Source organism: Salmo salar, chromosome 01, assembly GCF_965601325.2.
Source record: "Salmo salar chromosome 01, fSalSal1, whole genome shotgun sequence".
NCBI classification, from domain to species: Eukaryota; Metazoa; Chordata; class Actinopteri; order Salmoniformes; family Salmonidae; genus Salmo; species Salmo salar.
Genome location: NC_138291.1, coordinates 25,066,495 through 25,081,623, shown reverse-complemented (window position 1 = coordinate 25,081,623; position 15,129 = coordinate 25,066,495). Strand labels below are relative to the sequence as shown.

General features: G+C 41.5%; 1 protein-coding gene across 2 annotated transcripts in view; it reads left to right on the top strand.

Annotated features, from left to right (window-relative positions):
* The first annotated feature begins 314 nt into the window (after positions 1-314).
* The window catches only part of LOC106580844 (NHS-like protein 3), a 50,888-nt gene continuing 36,073 nt past the window's right edge, over positions 315-15,129 (top strand). For both annotated transcript variants that reach the window (XM_014162592.3, XM_014162365.3), the window contains exon 1: positions 315-613. The gene's annotated coding sequence lies outside the window, so the exon portion shown is untranslated. The remainder of the gene's footprint in view (positions 614-15,129) is intronic.

Below are 15,129 nucleotides of genomic sequence, written 5' to 3'. Positions count from 1 at the left end.
TTTTTGTTGTTATGGGGGGGGGGGGGGGTCAGTAGGGATTTATTATAATACATTTGTATATATATATTTTTTAGTAGTACAGAATTAGACAGACCATGATTGCTCGCACACTTCAGCACAGTAGGTGGCGGCATGCACCTTAACGTTTGTTTGCGGGCCGCCATGATATCAAGGAAGCAGAAGAAGTGCGCAATAATAATTTGTCATGTTCAGCTACGAAGAATATTTTGCCCGCCACCAGGTGGCCGTCACAGCGCGCGGACATCAACAACATAGATAATCCTTATCATTTTTTCACCTGTGCGCGCACTGCAGCCACAGATAGGACAGCACAGACGCACGTATTGTGTAATTTATGGAAAACGATTGAAGCGTTCGTGCGAAAAACCGATTGAGCCAGTTTGTGGAAAACAATTCTTGGAGTGTTTCGGTCAGCAGAAAATACCTCTGTAGTCTCCTCCTGTGGCACATTTAGCGGAAAGGCTTTACCTGGTGTTTCAGTTCGGACTGTGAAACACTTTGGAGAGGAACGCAGTGGAAACGCTTCAAATGTAAAGCAGACGAGGCAGAATTTGACCAATCAAATCGGAATTTAAAAGTATTTAATCCAAAGGTAAACATATTCCGAATGAATTATTTTTTTGCCGTCGTCTGCAGGCCATTTCTGTATGGCACGTTTCTAATACTTTATAGTCAGTGTGTTATGTGTAGTATGCTGAATTTGGCAGTTGTGTGATGAGGGGAACGTGAACTCACGTGTCATCATAATGTCATAACTTTTTTAGGAACTCTGACATATGCCGCGTTCAAATACTTGTTGGAACTAGGAAACTCTGAAGTGTTCTACATGGTTGTAGCCTAGTTATACGCGTGCAACGAATCAGCAAGTCGGACATTTCCTAGTTTCGACTAGTATATGAACGCGGCAATAGTGATAAGTGTAATATATTTCATAACTTTCATCCTAAAGTTTAACTTTCCTACTAAACAATGAGGAAAATAAGATCTCAATGACGTATCAATATCTTGCTTGGACAACCAACGTTGAATTGCATTGAATTCTACACCGGGCAGAAATGCGCGTTTAAATCAGGAAAGTTTCCACTCACGACCTCTACAAGCCAGAATGTTGAAAACAATTCTATTTTAACATACTTTACAGGTTGGCCTTGTGGTTAGTCCTTTTGGCGGTAGGAATGTCGCACAATCGGCTATATCATCAGGAAAGTATAATAACATAAACTTTTCAAAGGGCTGGTAGTGTAGTCGTGTTTCTATCACCTGAAGCATGTGCTGAACCATGTAAACACGTGCACGAGCTCAGCAAATCCTGCATGTATTTTTATGTTGTGTGCATGCTTCAGTTGATAGAAATCGGAATGCACTACCAGCGCTTCGAAAAGTTGATGTAATTAGACTTTCCTGTGGATATATTGTCTCACATTCCTACCGCCAAAAATGACCAAACGGTAAAGTACATTAAATATATAATTGTATTACACTTTCTGGCTTGTAGAGGTCGTGAGAGGAAATGTTCCTGATTCAAATGCTTATTTCTCCCCTTTGTAGAATTCAATGCAATTCAACATAGGGTTTCCAGGCAAATAAAGATCAAGCTTTTAGAACTATGTGAGGTAGGCCTAATTTGACAGGCTACATGATTGGCAATCGGTGGTACAGTACGAGTACAGCCAACTTGGCGTGCAGGGTCAGGGTGGTGGATAGCCTGGAGACCCAATGTTGAATTGCATTGGAACTGTCAAACAGACAGGTAAAAATACATATAGCCTTAAACATGTTTTACGAAAGATATTTACAATGAAAGACATTAGTTATCTGAGCAGGACTCATGGACACTGACATAGCGCCAACCTACCTCACCATAACACTATCTCTCCCAGTCAATGGCCACATGGCAGTCTGATACATGCATTTCCTATTTCCTTTATCTTGAGTGAAGATTATTTATTAACCTGACTGGAGATAACCTGACAGTCTCAGTTCTCGAGAGGGGACTTCTTCTGTTTGTAGACATACTGTACATTGCCTGTCCATGGACTTAGAACTGAAAGCTGCAAACAAAGTTGTTTTGACTGCAGATCAATTGTGAAATGAAACAGGACTCCAATTTATTGACATCTTTCTATGGATAGTCCTTTTGGAGACAAATTGGCCAGATTTCAGTCGTGTTAGATGTTGTCACATGATATGTCAGTTGCTTGTTTTGTCTCATTAATTTAATTGTGGACAACTAAAACCTGATAATGACCAGTGCAGTCTGCTAATAAACATTGGCCTATAGTTTATTTTGACAGAATTGTCCTGATCATTTCAGAACACGCCTCTCTAACCTCTGCCCCTGATGACTTCACCATGACTTCTGAACTGGAGTGGAGACAATATACTTTTGTTTAGGAAGGGTGTGTCCTGGTGTTTCTTCCTTCTCACTCGGCCGCCTGCCAAGCCAGGGCTTGTACCCATGGAGATACCAGGTGCCTTATGTAACCACAGATCCAGGAGGAGATTCCTCTGCACAACTAGGGCCCTGACCTTTCTTCCAGCATGGGACTTGACCTAGAAAAACTCAGGGCCCTAGGAAGAGAGGGATGAGAGCATGACAGAGCAAGAGGATCTTAAGAGAGGAAGGAGAGCTCAGTCTAGACAGTGGTTAGTGTTTGGGAGAACTCTGGGAAAAATGACCACAGTGACCAGTGGGGCGGAGGGCTAGTCAGTAGAACTTAGTTCACAGCACTGTGGACAGATAACATCTCAGTATTATGATGGGCTGTAGACATTCTAGCCTCAGTCTGGAATGGGTGACAGTCCTGTGAGTGTGGTGAAATCAGCAGTGACTCAGGTCCTTTGTGTAGACAGGTGGTAGACAATATGTTTAATCAGTGGGATTGGTTTACTTACTCATCTGTAATCATTGAACCATTGATCAGCACTAATGGGAAATCCAATCAGTCAAAACGTTAGCCACGCTAATGTGTGTGTGAGCGTGTGTCTCATGTTCTCAGGCCAACATTCCTTGACGGTGCGCAAGTATAGGTCGGCGGACTGTGTTTCAGTAGTAGTAGCCAAACGGGACAGGCCTTCTTTTAGTAGCCTATTTAGGCACTCTGAAATGTCAGAACAGTTTACATAGAGAACATTTGCATCTGTCCACTGCTGGATTAGTCTGCTCTGTCTGCATGTCTGTTAACCCTAAACCATCTTGTCCTTACTATAAGATTCCCCAGTCCTCTCACCCTACATAATGCTTAGTGTATGGCAGTCTGTGACTGAGTGAGTGAGTGTGTATTATTGTGGTTGGGGCACAGAGGGCTTGTTTTGACTGGAGAGAACAGAGACTTCAGAGATGCCAGTGGCAGGAGAGGATGTTTTTTAAGCCACAGCTGTGTTTATCCCAGCAGTCACTAAGTCACTACTGTCAAAAGACTTCACCTCCCCTGGTTTTGTTCCCTCAGACCAGGGTCTTCATCTCCATAGATACAGAGGTCCAGGCTTAGGCCCATGGCAACACTTATATGAGGTCTAGAAACGGGCAGATTCAACAGACCAGTCTGAGAAACTCAAGGGTCTCTCACTATTGAAACATGTGAACAATATGAGAGAGTAATGAGGGGTACCGGTAACCTTAGCCTGTGTATAATTAGGTTTAAAACTTTATCTTACAATGGTGTTCTCTTATGGCCCTTGCCATTATGTTTTTATGACTCTGGTTCCTAGGCTACTGTATAAGTTCTCTGTCAGGCAGAAAGAGGGAGGTTGGGGGGAGAGAAAGGAGAACAAGAGGGGGTGAAGGATATTTGGAAAGAGGAGTTCCTCAGTAATTATCAATCTCTCAGGAATGCAGGCTCTACTCTTAGACAAGCTGCTGCATGGCTACAGTGGCCCAACAGCACTCAGACTTGAACAGATCTGTCCACGGCTCCACATATTCACCCTTACAACAACAATGACCCTGATTCACTGTCGACTGACCTCATTTCAGTTGGGTAATATCCAACTCTTTATGTATGTTTAATATTGGCATGTATTGTTGTGTTGCATTTCTATCGATATCCTGATCCACATATCCTTTATTATAGCAAACAGAAACTTAGGTAAAGTATTGCCTCTCAAGAAAAATGTATATCTATATAATCTTGAAATACTGGCGTTCAACCTCACTGTCTCGTTTGAAGGCCATTTGTGTCTTGTCAAATGTTTTTTAATGTTTCCTCTTTTCCACTAATTTCACAAAAGTCCATGGGAAGACCAGGAACTGTCCAGAGCCATGTGCATACAATGTTTTTGAAAAATGCATTGTGAAAAAATATGATTTGTTAGCACAATGTTCTGACATTTGCCTCCTACAATGGACCTCTATGCGTTTTCAGCTCAGAATTTTTTTAAACTTCTGAGTGAAATCATCACATTGAAAATAGGCATATTCCTTTGGTCTTATCATTGCTTATTAATGTGACAATCCTTTTTAGGAGATGGATTTCATTGGGTTATTCCAGTTTTCTCCTAGTGGTGACTCACATACATCATGTACATACAGTTGAAGTCGGAAGTTTACATACACTTAGGTTGGAGTCATTAAAACTCGTCCCCCCCGTCGGGCAAGCGGAGGCACCGGCAAGCCTATTTTTTCCAACAATTGTTTACAAACAGATTATTTCACTGTATCACAATTCCAGTGGGTCAGAAGTTTACATACACAAAGCTGACTGTGCCTTTAAACAGCTTGGGAAGTTCCAGAAAATGATGTCATGGCTTCAGAAGCTTCTGATAGGCTAATTGACATCATTTGAGTCAATTGGAGGTGTACCTATGGATGTATTTCAAGGCCTACCTTCAAACTCAGTGCCTCTTTGCTTGACATCATGGGATAATCAAAATAAATCAGCCAAGACCTCAGAAAAAAAATTGTAGACCTCCACAAGTCTGGTTCATCCTTGGGAGCAATTTCCAAACACCTGAAGGTACCACGTTCATCTGTACAAACAATAGTACGCAAGTATAAACACCATGGGACCATGTAGCCGTCATACCGCTCAGGAAGGAGACATGTTCTGTCTCCTAGAGATGAACGTACTTTGGTGCGAAAAGTGCAAATCAATCCCAGAACAACAGCAAAGGACCTTGTGAAGATGCTGGAGGAAACAGGTACAAAAGTATCTATATCCACAGTATAACGAGTCCTATATCGACATAACCTGAAATGCCGCTCAGCAAGGAAGAAGCCACTGCTCCAAAACCGCCATAAAAAAGCCAGACTACGGTTTGCAACTGCACATGAGGACAAACATTGTACTTTTTGGAGAAATGTCCTCTGGTCTTATGAAAAAAATAGAACTGTTTGGCTATAATGACCATCGTTATGTTTGGAGGAAAAAAGGGGAGGCTTGCAAGCCGAAGAACACCATCCCAACCATGAAGCACGGGGGTTGCAGCATCATGTTGTGGGGGTGCTTTGCTGCAGGAGGGACTTGTGCACTTCACAAAATAGATGGCATCATGAGGGAGGAAAATTATGTAGATATGGTCCCGTGTGGCTCAGTTGGTAGAGCATGGTATTTGCAACGCCAGGGTTGTGGGTTCGATTCCCACGGGGGACCAGTATGGAGAAAAATGTATGAAATGTATGCATTCACTACTGTAAGTCGCTCTGGATAAGAGCGTCTGCTAAATGACTAAAATGTAAATGTAAATTGAAGCAACATCTCAAGGCATCAGTCAGGAGGTTAAGGCTTGGTCACAAACGGGTCTTCCAACTGGACAATGACCCCAAGCATACTTCCAAAGTTGTGGCAAAATGGCTTAAGGACAACAAAGTCAAGGTATTGGAGTGGCCATCACAAAGCCCAGACCTCAATCCTAAAGAAAATTTGTGAGCAGAACTGAAAAAGCGTGTGCGAGCAAGGAGGCCTACAAACCTGACTCCGTTACACCAGTTCTGTCAGGAGGAATGGGCCAAAATTCACCCAATTTATTGTGGGAAGCTTGTGGAAGGCTACCTGAAATGTTTGACCAAGTTAAACAATTTAAAGGCAATGCTACCAAATACTAATTGAGTGTATGTAAACTTCTGACCCACTGGGAATGTGAGGAAAGAGATACAAGCTGAAATAAATCATTCTCTCAACTATTATTGACATTTAACATTCTTAAAATAAAGTGGTGATCCTAAATGACTTAAGACACGGAATTTTTAATTGGATTAAATGTCAGGAATTGTGAAAAACTGAGTATAAATGTATTTGGCTATGGTGTATGTAAACTTCTGACTTCAACTGTACACCGCGCCTCTGGTTCAGAACGTGCATGTGTTTTTATCACCTGCCTCACTGTAGAATGCCCTTCACTTGAGTGTTTCTGTTCTTCTTTATTTGATAATGCCCACAGAATAAGAGGCACACCCTGATTTATGAAAGATCAGTACAGTAATGCCACATTTCACACTAGTAAAATGTTGACACTTAATCAGTTATTACAGCAGCACGCGCCATTATTTCACATAACGTTCACTCTATTCAAAACTGTAATTGGGCAGTTCCATCAAACGTGACCCATGAGCACCAACATGTGAAGCTCATAGCAGCATATCGGGTGTCAAATGAAAGCTGAGAGTCTATATTTTTGGGAAATGAAGGCATAGATACATTTTTCAACCATTTTCCATCTAAGCGATTTGGCATAACTAAAGAATTTGATTTCTGGATAAACAGATGGAAAAGGTTCCTTTTAGAAAACGTCTTAAAAGGTATCAGAAATACACAATGTTGACGTAAAGACCCCTGCCAACTAATATCAACACTTATATTTAGTTTTGGCAACAACAAAAAAATTACCTTAAGTTTAAGAAAACTTGCCTTGTAATTTTGTTACCAAAACCCCACATCTTTAAGATATTTTCTAATTTCTCTCCCTCCTCCTCTGGTGAGAGGATAACGAAAGTTCACAGAAGTAAAAAAAAAACGTGTGAATCTGTAACCAAATTGGTAATAGAATTACCCCAAACATGTAACGGAATTACTGCAACTGAATTAGCTACAATGGTCACAAACACAGTTGGGTCACTTGCTCCTGTCCTCCCTTCCATGGCATACTGTTATGTTCAGCTCACAACTATTTTCTTTGTCTTTCTGTTGTCTGGTGGTCAAACCAACAGTGTTAAAACAGTCTGAGTCTTGACAACTCCTCCCTCTCTCTCTCCAGTTAATTAATTTCACCTCTCCCAGCTCTTACTGACACCTACCCATGAGCCCCCTCTTTCCATTTACTATAATCAACATCCTCACCCACTGAGCACCAACTAACACCAGACCTCCATTGACGTTGAAAATGTGTAAAAATTTGGTCAGTCCACCCTGGCCTTGATGTTAACGTCCACAGACAGACTGGACTGGACCTATCATAGACATGTTTCACAAGTTTGCATAGCACAAGTACAGTACATTGAGTAGAATACAGTACTGTACAGTGAGTTGAGCACAGTAGTCCAATAAACTAGTACAGTATATCTACTGTACTGAACTACTGAGCTGTGCTGTGATGTCCAAACTTGTGAAACATGAGGAGAATAATGATGCATTTCTGTGTCGCAGAGATCAGGGACCCATGATGTAATTCTGTTACCAGGTGTCAATCCACTAAATTTAAGGTAGTTCAATAATCAAAATATATATTTTTTAATCTCAAGATGCCATGTCATAGCTGACAACCCATCTTTTTTATTTGAATTCGGAGCAGATATTTTAAGAATTTTTGGAGAACGTGGTCGCATAAAACACTGAGGGAGATTTTACCGTAATTCTGTCACCAAAGTTTGCATCTGCACAATTCTTCCACTAAATTAGTTTAAAAAAATGTTAAAACATTGTTAAAAGTAGTCCTTGTGCATAGAGTTTGGTTTGTTAAACTTTGAAATCAATGTTTTTTGTTTGGCATACATTTTCAAGTGAAAGAATATGAGTAAAAGTGTAATTCCCTTATCATGGAATTGCCCACATTATAGTACCCTAAGAAGCCATTGGGTTTGAGGGGGGATCTATGTCCCACACTGATCTCTGAATGTTGACTAGAACCTTGAACACTGCTCTGCCACTTTAAATCCTGGAGTCCAGACTTGGAGGTAAATGTGAATGTGCTCTTGTTTAAACTAAGCTATACTCACTCTTTAAACAAAGGTGTCTGTTTCACTGCCACACCCTCCTGTCTTTGACTTGTCCTCAGGGGCGCATGTACCAGCCAGGTTTGCTTCCTCACCCTGAGTCACTTTTGCAACAGCTCCTGTAGTGTTAACTTATTCCAATCCTCACTTGCACAATACTATGAAATGAATATACAGATTGTGCTGTTGCATTACAATGGTCTGGATGTGTCTGCCACAGCAGACACATGATATTTATGCCTCTATAATTCTCACTCAATATTCACGATTTAAATCATAGTAAATATTTAATAATGGTAGCATCCACATTAATGACGTTTTCAGAAACATAATCTATTCTTATTTAAAATAAAATGAACTTTAAAATTACACAATACATTATTTACCATTCCATTTCTATTGGGCACAAGGGACTAGATCAAGTGCTTGAATTTCTAAACGGTAAAAGAGATATGAAAAACCCTTATACAAAAGGAGACACTGTACTGCCGCCTCATAAAGCATTTGATCTTAAATCCAATACTGGAGTATAGAACCAAATTAAAAGTTTTAGCGTCACTGTCCAAATAAATACATAGGGGAGTGTACAAAGTGCTGTGTGGGTCTGATGTTTACTTCAGGCAAAGCAGGTGCCAGTGTCTTAACTCCCCAGGCTTACTCATATAAAACTGGAGACCTACATATCCCATGGAATTTATGCTTTGGCAGCTTCATTAAATAGTACCCGCAAAACACCAGTCTTAATGTCAACAGTGAAGAGGCGACACCAGGATGCTGGCCTTCTAGGCAGAGTTCCTCTGTCCAGTGTCATATTAATATTTTATTTTAATCTTTTATTTTTATTGGCCAGTCTGAGATATGGCTTTTTATTTGCAACTCTGCCTAGAAGGCCAGCATCCCAGAGTCGCCTCTTCCCTGTTGACGTTGAGACTGGTGTTTTGCGGGTACTATTTAATGAAGCTGCCTGTTGAGGACTTGTGAGGCGTCTGTTTCTCAAACTAGACACTCTAATGTACTTGTCCTCTTGCTCAGTTGTGCAGCGTGGCTTCCCACCCCTCTTTCTATTCTGGTTAGAGCCAGTTTGCTCTGTTCTGTTAAGGGAGTAGTATACAGCGTTGTACGAGATCTTCAGTTTCTTAGCAATTTCTCGCATGGAATAGCGGTCCTTTCTCAGAACCAGAATAAACTGACGACTTTCAGAAGAAAGTTCTTTGTTTCTGGCCGTTTTGAGCCTGTAATCGAACGCACAAATGCTGATGCTCCAGATACTCAACTAGTCTAAAAAAATCAGCTGTTTCCAGCTACAATAGTAATTTACAACATTAACAATATCTACACTGTATTTCGGATCAATTTGATGTTATATTAATGGACAGAATGTGCTTTTCTTTCAAAAACAAGGACATTTCTAAGTGGCCCCAAACTTTTGAATGGTAGTGTATGTACAGTGGCTTGCGAAAGTATTCACCCCCTTGGCATTTTTTCCTATTTTGTTACCTTACAACCTGGAATTAAAATAGATTTTTTTGGGGGGGGGTTTGTATCATTTGATTTACACAACATGCCTACCACTTTGAAGATGCAAAATATTTTTTACTGTGAAACAAACACGAAATAAGACCAAAAAAACTGAAAACTTGAGCGTGCATAACTATTCACCCCCCCAAAGTCAATACTTTGTAGAGCCACCTTTTGCAGCAATTACAGCTGCAAGTCTCTTGGGATATGTCTCTATAAGCTTGGCACATCTAGCCACTGGGATTTTTGCCCATTCTTCAAGGCAAAACTGCTCCAGCTCCTTCAAGTTGGATGGGTTCCGCTGGTGTACAGCAATCTTTAAGTCATACCACAGATTCTCAATTGGATTGAGGTATGGGCTTTGACTAGGCCATTCCAAGACATTTAAATGTTTCCCCTTAAACCACTCAAGTGTTGCTTTAGCAGTATGCTTAGGGCCATTGTCCTGCTGGAAGGTGAACCTCTGTCCCAGTCTCAAATCTCTGGAAGACTGAAACAGGTTTCCCTCAAGAACTTCCCTGTATTTAGCGCCATCCATCATTCCCTCAATTCTGACCAGTTTCCCAGTCCCTGCTGATGGAAAAACATCCCCACAGCATGATGCTGCCACCACCATGCATCACTTTGGGGATGGTGTTCTCGGGGTGATGAGAGGGGTTTGTGTCAGACATAGTGTTTTCCTTGATGGCCAAAAAGCTACATTTTAGTCTCATCTTACCAGAGTACCTTCTTTCATATGTTTGGGGAGTCTCCCACAAGCCTTTTGGCGAATGCCAATCATGTTTGATTATTTTTTTCTGGACACTCTTCTGTAAAGCCCAGCTCTGTGGAGTGTATGGCTTAAAGTGGTCCTATGGACAAGATACTCCAATCTCCGCTCTGGAGCTTTGCAGCTTCTTCAGGGTTATCTTTGGTCTCTTTGTTGCCTCTCTGATTAAATCCCTCCTTGCCTGGTCTGTGAGTTTTGGTGGGCGGCCCTCTCTTGGCAGGTTTGTTGTGGTGAAATATTAGTTTCATTTTTTAATAATGGATTTAATGGTGCTCCGTGGGATGTCCAAAGTTTCTGATAATTTTTTTTAACCCAACCCTGATCTGTACTTCTCCACAACTTTGTCCCTGACCTGTTTGGAGAGCTCCTTGGTCTTCATAGTGCCGCTTGCTTGGTGGTGCCCCTTGCTTAGTGATGATGCAGACTCTGGGGCCTTTCAGAACAGGTGTATATATATGGGGATCATGTGACAGATCATGTGACACTTAGATTGCACACAGGTGGACTTTATTTAACTAATTATGTGACTTCTGAAGGTAATTGGTTGCACCAGATCTTATTTAGGGGCTTCAGCAAAGGGGGTGAATACATATGCATGCACCACTTTTCTGTTTTTTATTTTTGTTAATTTTTTTAAACAAGTTATTTTTTTCACTTCACCAATTTGGACTATTTTTGTGTATGTCCATTACAAGAAATCCAAATAAAAATCAATTTAAATTACAGGTTGTTATGCAACAAAATAGGAAAAACGCCATGGGGGGTGAATACTTTTGCAAGGCACTATATGTATGTATGTATGTATGTATGTACGTACATTTAGTTATTTTGCTGCTGTTTAGTACTGTTCAGGAGATGATTCTCCTGGTCGACGTAAAAGCACCACATCTATTGTGAGGGAAATGTAAACGGCATGTCAGAGCACAGGCCTGCTTCAGTAGCATTGGGCTGGAAAACCACAGCTGAAGCCAATGGTGTGTGTGTGGCTGCAGTTAAATAAATACTCCCAATGTTTATACCTTCAAGGAATTCTCAAGGAACTTTTGTCCTTAAACCTCTTTTTGTTGGTATTATTATGTGTGTGTTGTTTGTGTTTCAACACCCAGCCACCATTGAGACGTGTGGTTAGGAGTCCTATAATTACCGTGCCAATGAAGCAACTGTGTAATTTTGGTAGGGGCAACTTTGTGAGAATTTTGTTGTCCTGATTCTTAATTAGTGTGTGTGAGAAAGAGGGTCTCTTAGGCATATTCTGAACAATTTAGTTGGGAAATTACCAAAGTGCTCTGTTGTATGCTTAGGTAAATATTTATTTATCTATGGACGGCCATGCATCAAATACGAGCAAATCAATCACAGCTACAGCATTGTGCTAGATGCACTGGAATTATATACAATGTTGGGATTGTTGCTCTGATTTGTAGCACCTTCTCATTTTGAAATGCATGATCCATTGTTGGACCTAACTAAATGTTGTGTAATGTGTGCAAATTAGGGTTGGGCGGTATCCAGATTTCCATATTTTCATACCATGCCTGTGCCGTCCCATAATATAAGGTATTACCGACAGTGTACAAAAGGGGCAGTATTTTTTGCGGAGGAGTATTTCTGTCTGTAAAAAAGCTCTTCTGTGGGGAAAAAATCATTCTGATTGGCTGGGCCTGGCTCCCCAGTGGGTGCACCCATGGCTGCACCCCTGCCCAGTCATGTGAAATCCATAGATTACGGCCTAATGAATTTATTTAAATTGACTGATTTCCTTATATGAACTGTAATTCAGTAAAATCTTTGAAATCGTTGCATCTTCCGTTTATAATTTTGTTCAGTATAGACAGCACAGCAGGGATCTTAATCCAGAAGGGGATTATCTATGCTGCTCTTACCAACGCTAGCAAGTTAGCAAAACCCAATCTTAGTGAATTTAATAGTTACAGTGGGGGAAAAAAGTATTTGATTCCCTCCTGATTTTGTATGTTTGCCCACTGACAAAGAAATTATCAGTCTATAATTTTAATGGTAGGTTTATTTGAACAGTGAGAGACAGAATAACAACAAACATTTCCAGAAAAACGCATGTCAAAAATGTTATAAATGTATTTGCATTTTAATGAGGGAAATAAGTATTTGACCCCCTCTCAATCAGAAAGATTTCTGGCTCCCAGGTGTCTTTTATACAGGTAACAAGCTGAGATTAGGAGCACACTCTTAAAGGGAGTGCTCCTAACTGCGGCTTGTTACCTGTAAAAAAGACACCTGTCCACAGAAGAAATCAATCAATCAGATTCCAAACTCTCCACCATGGCCAAGACCAAAGAGCTCTCCAAGGATGTCAGGGACAAGATTGTAGACCTACACAAGGCTGGAATGGGCTACAAGACCATCGCCAAGCAGCTTGGTGAGAAGGTGACAACATTTGGTGCGATTATTCGCAAATGGAAGAAACACAAAAGAACTGTCAATATCCCTCGGCCTGGGGCTCCATGCAAAATCTCACCTCGTGGAGTTGCAATGATCATGAGAACGGTGAGGAATCAGCCCAGAACTATACGGGAGGATCTTGTCAATGATCTCAAGGCAGCTGGGACCATAGTCACCAAGAAAACAATTAGTAACACACTACGCCGTGAAGGACTGAAATCCTGCAGCGCCCGCAAGGTCCCCCTTCTCAAGAATACATATACATGCCCGTCTGAAGTTTGCCAATGAACATCTGAATGATTCAGAGGACAACTGGTGAAAGTGTTGTGGTCAGATGAGACCAAAATGGAGCTCTTTGGCATCAACTCAACTCGCTGCCTATGACCTGCTGAATGCTGCCTATGACCCCAAGAACACCATCTCCACTGTCAAACATGGAGGTGGAAACATTATGCTTTGGGGGTGTTTTTCTGCTAAGGGGACAGGACAACTTCACCGCATCAAAAGGACGATGGACGGGGCCATGTACCGTCAAATCTTGGGTGAGAACCTCCTTCCCTCAGCCAGGGCATTGAAAATGGGTCGTGGATGGATATTCCAGCATGACAATGACCCAAAACACAAGGCCCAGGCAACAAAGGAGTGGCTCAAGAAGAAGCACATTAAGGTCCTGGAGTGGCCTAGCCAGTCTCCAGACCTTAATCCCATAGAAAATCTGTGGAGGGAGCTGAAGGTTCGAGTAGCCAAACGTCAGCCTCGAAACCTTAATGACTTGGAGAAGATCTGCAAAGAGGAGTGGGACAAAATCCCTCCTGAGATGTGTGCAAACCTGGTGGCCAACTACAAGAAACATCTGACCTCTGTGATTGCCAACAAGGGTTTTGCCACCAAGTATCAAGTCACGTTTTGCAGAGGGGTCAAATACTTATTTCCCTCATTAAAATGCAAATCAATTTATAACATTTTTGACATGCGTTTTTCTGGATTGTTTTGTTGTTATTCTGTCTCTCACTGTTCAAATAAACCTACCATTAAAATTATAGACTGATCATTTCTTTGTAAGTGGGCAAACGTACAAAATCAGCAGGGGATCAAATACTTCCCCCCCCCACTGTATAAGAGATATAGCGGGCAAACAGTAGTAGTGAATTTCATACAAGTGTAACTTGATCACCTCACTTAAGTTGCACTGCAGGTGTGACTCGCCTCACGAAGTTTCCGTTTTGCTTATTGTGCTTCTTTGTAAACAAACACGTGACTGGCTGTTTGTGCCAGTAGATGCAACAATAAACGCAACATGCAACAATTTCAAGTACTTTACTGAGTTACACCGAATAAGCAAATCAGTAAATTTAAACAAGTTCATTAGGCCCTAATCTATGGATTTCACATGACTGGGAATACAGATATGCTGCTGTTTGCCACAAATACTGTATTTAAAAATAAATAAATAAATGAAGTAGGGGCGTGGATCAGAAAACCAGTCGGTATCTGGTGTAACCACCATTTGCCTCATGTAGCGCGACACGTCTCTTTTGCATAGAGTTGATTAGGCTGTTGATTGTGGACTGTTGTCCCACTGATCTTCAATGGCTGTGCGAAGTTGCTGGATATTGGCGGGAACTGGCACAGATCCTTGCGACATCTGGCCGTGCATTATCATGCTGAAACATGAGGTGATCGTGGCGGATGAATGGCACGACAATGGAGCCTCAGGATCGTGTCACGCTATCTCTGTGCAATCAAATTGCCATCGATAAAATGCAATTGTGTTCGTTGCTCGTAGCTTATGCCTGCCCATACCGCCACCATGGGGCAATGTTCACAATGTTGACATCAGCAAATCGCTCGCCCACACGACGCCATACACGTGGTCTGCAGTTGTGAGGGCAGTTGGATTTACTGCCAAGTTCTCTAAAACTGCATTGGAGGCAGCTTATTGTAGAGAAATTAACATTCAGTTCTCTGGCAACAGCTCTGGTGGACATTCCTGCAGTCAGCATGATAATTGCACACTCCCTCAACTTGAGACATCTGTGGCATTGCGTTGTGTGACTAAACTGCACATTTTAGAGTGGCCATTTATTGTCCCCAGCACAAGGTGCACCTGTGTAAAGATCATGCTGTTAAAAAAACTTCTTGATATGCCACAATCAATGGATCAATCAAATTAGACACATTTACACTCCTAAGCTCTTCTCCAGCCATCCTTTTGATTATTTCACTGAACATCCATGGGAAAGTCCCCCATTTCCTA